The sequence below is a fragment of the Dendrobium catenatum genome, unplaced genomic scaffold (genome assembly GCF_001605985.2).
Source record: "Dendrobium catenatum unplaced genomic scaffold, ASM160598v2 fragScaff_scaffold_1017, whole genome shotgun sequence".
NCBI classification, from domain to species: Eukaryota; Viridiplantae; Streptophyta; class Magnoliopsida; order Asparagales; family Orchidaceae; genus Dendrobium; species Dendrobium catenatum.
The window spans coordinates 167,415-170,976 of record NW_021319479.1 but is presented as its reverse complement, the minus strand read 5'-3'; positions in this window follow the sequence as shown (position 1 = coordinate 170,976).

The window sequence follows — 3,562 nt, the reverse complement described above, 5'->3', positions numbered from 1 at the left end:
ACTTCTCATAGTATACCCCTAGGTCTACTATAAAAAGAAGGCGGTGAGGTCTTAAGTGTAAACTATATATTTTTTATTATGTTTGCATTATAGTGAAAATGTGTAGTTTTAATTATATTAATACATGAAATATTTATAAATGGCAAAATTTACAAGTGTTAAGTAGTGTCGTAGTGCCAGATTATATTACCTCGTAGGGCCAAGATAGATCACACCGATTCACAAATTTTTTAATTTGAAGTGCAAGTCTTCTCAATTTTCATGCACCACAACAGAACCAAGATTAGAAAAAATTTTTACACGGTAACACCAGGTGTCTCAAAAAAATTAATGTTACAATGCCATGTCTTTCAATACCTTAGAGTCAAATATTGCATTCGAGCAGCATAGCATTAAAAAGTTTGTAGTGTTGCGGTAGAGTTGTTACCAATGTAAGAAACCATGCTGTCTTGGTAAAAATATGAGTAATTTTATTTAATAATTGTATCACATCTAATAGCTCTAAAGTAGAACAGACTTTATAGTACTAAGGAACTAGTTTACTTTTCACCATAGCGCCACCAACTTATCAAATATCATGGTGCTTGAACCTATTTTTGTACTTATTATAAATAGTTTTTTAGTCCAATTATTTGGTAAATTTTATTAATGGAGTAAAATTCTATTCTTAAAGTAAAGTCAAAGGGAGGTTAGGGAAGTACAACTTAATTATATTTTATGGAGATCATTGTCTATATGTGTAAGAAATTTTGTGATTAGTGGAAGAAGTGTTGAGAAAATTATTTTTTCCTTTGTGGAGACAATTTTATTATTACTTCTTTTGTATCTCTTTTACCATTTAATAAAATGATAATAGGTTTACTTGTGATTTCCTCCATATGTAGCTAATTCTCTGGTTTTGGGCTGATGATGTTGTAAGCATAATATGTACAAATGTAGAATCTTATGCATTAAAAAAAGTTTTTATTTTTTTGATTTCTCAAATTATTCGTCTAATGCATACAATGACCATGTGTATAGTTTAAACCTAGTATGATTATAACATCTATAGAGAAATGCTTGAATAATTTCACAAGAGGATAATGAGTTTCTCTAAAAACCTCCTTCCTTAGAGGAATTTAAAGAGATTGTTCATGGCATAAATGGTGATTCTGTGGTTGGGTCGGACGGCTTCACTACTAAGTTTTTTAAAAAATCCTTCCATAATATTCTTATTGATCTTTATTATGCTATTATGGATCATTTTGTTGGTATTTCTATTCCTAAGTTTTTTACTTATACTTCTATTGTGCTTATTCCCAAAAATAACTCTATTAGTAATTGGAATAATTTTAGGCCTATTAGTCATTGTATAATTTTTTATAAACTGCTTTCTAAAATTCTTATAAGTCTATCAACTTCTATTCAGCCTAGAATTATCTCTCCATTTCAAATGGGTTTTGTGAAAGGATGGGCCATTTCTGATAATATTCTATTGGCTCAGGAATTTTGTCAAGAACTAGATGTAAGGGTGACAGGTGGAAAGTTGATTTTGAAACTTGATATTTCTAAGTCTTATGACAACATTGACTGGAACTTTCTTATAATATTTTGAATCTTTTTGGATTAGATTTGGTTTCCATTAAGCTTATTACAACATGAATTGATGGCTCTTATTTCTCTATTATTTTTAATGGTAAAAGACATGATTTTTTTAAATCCTATCATGGTTTAAGACAGGGCGACCCTATTTCACCTGCTTTGTTCATTATTGTGGCTGATTACTTTTCTGGAAGCCTTACCAAACTCTTTGAGAAGTACCCTATCTTTTACTTTAGAACTTTGGGTGGTCGACCAATCTCTCACTTATGTTTTGTTGATGACTTTATTATTATTATGATTGCTTCTATTAATAGGATTAATAAACTTATGGATTTTTTCATCAATTTGAAATGGTAAGTGTTCATTCTCTAAATAAAAAATAAGTATTATTTTTTTGCCTCCAAGAGAGTGTCTAATGACCATATTGTGGATATTAAAGACTTAACTAGGTTTTGTGCATGGTCATTTACCTATTAAGTACCTTGGTGTTCCTCTTTTTAAAGGTAGAAAGAAAACTTTTCTTTTTGATTTAATTACTGTTGTGCAGAATATGCTTTTGTCTTGGGATTCTAATTTTTTAAGTTTTAGTGAAAGATTAACTCTTATCAAAAGTGTCCTTTATTCATTGCCTGTTTATATTTTTCAAACTATGCTTACTACTAAATTGGTTTATAACATAATTGATAAACTTATCAATAAATCCTTCTGGAAAGGGGCTAGTATCAATTCAAAGATTATCTGGTCCACTTGGGACAATTATTGTAGTGTGTTGGATGAAGGGGCCTTAGGTTGTAAGAGTATGAACAATTTGGCTTATGCTCTTTCTTTCAAACTATGGTACAAATTTCTTGATAAAGTGAGGCTTTGGGATAATTTTATGTTTTCTAAGTATTGTGTGGGTAAACACTCCACTACTTGTTATTTTAACCAAGGTGATTCTAAAGTGTGCTAGAGACTTTGCAAAGTTGAATGGGTTGTTGAACCCTTCATCTCTTGAGGGCTTAGTAATGGAAACATTTTTTTTTTTGGCAAGACTTTTGGTTGGGTGGCCAGTCTATTGATTCTCAAATTAACTCTTCTTCCACTATGGTTGTTAAGGTGAATTACATCATTACTGATAATTACTGGGACTATCAAAAACTTTTAAATGTTATTCTTGACTTTATTATTCAACAAATTTTGAACCTTCTCCTGAATAATGGCTGTCCTAATTTAATTTTATGTGATCTAAACAAGGATGGTGGATTTAAGGATGCATGGCAAGCTTTTAGATCTAAGAAGGAAGTTACTAATATATTTTTTATGATTTGGAATAGAAGTATTCCTTCCACTATGGCTATCTTTGTATGGAGGGTTTTGCATAAGTTCATTCCTAAGGATGATAACTTAATTAAAAGAGATTTTATTTTGCCTTCTATGTGCCAATGTTGTTATCATGTGGAGAATATGCATAATGTGTTTATTTTAGGTCCTTTAGATGTTAAAACTAGGGTTTATTTTGATGATATGTTTCAATTGAATTAATTTAATGCTAAATTGCCTATTAATGCTATGCTTAATTATTGGTTTATTAAAACTAAAGGGAATAGAAGAAATGCAATTTCCTGTCTCATTTTGTGGTATTTATGGTTGGATATGAATAATTCTCTTTTTAATGGCGTTTCTATGAACCATCATAGGATTATTCATAATATAAAGACAAGGTTTTGGCTCTTTACTCTGTTAAACTGCTATATGTCAAGAACCTTAAAATTATAATTTTGTTTCTTCTGCCTTAGGTATTGTTTGTGTGGTTAGTCTTAATTCCAATGATTATAAGGTTACTTATTGGATCAAACCACCCAATAATTCTTACAAGATGAATTTGGATGGTGATATCATTGGTAACTCCTTGAGGTGTGGTGTGGCTATCAAAGATAGTAATGGTATTCTGATTATGGCTTTTACTAGTCCTGTTCAGAATGGTGATGTTAATTATATT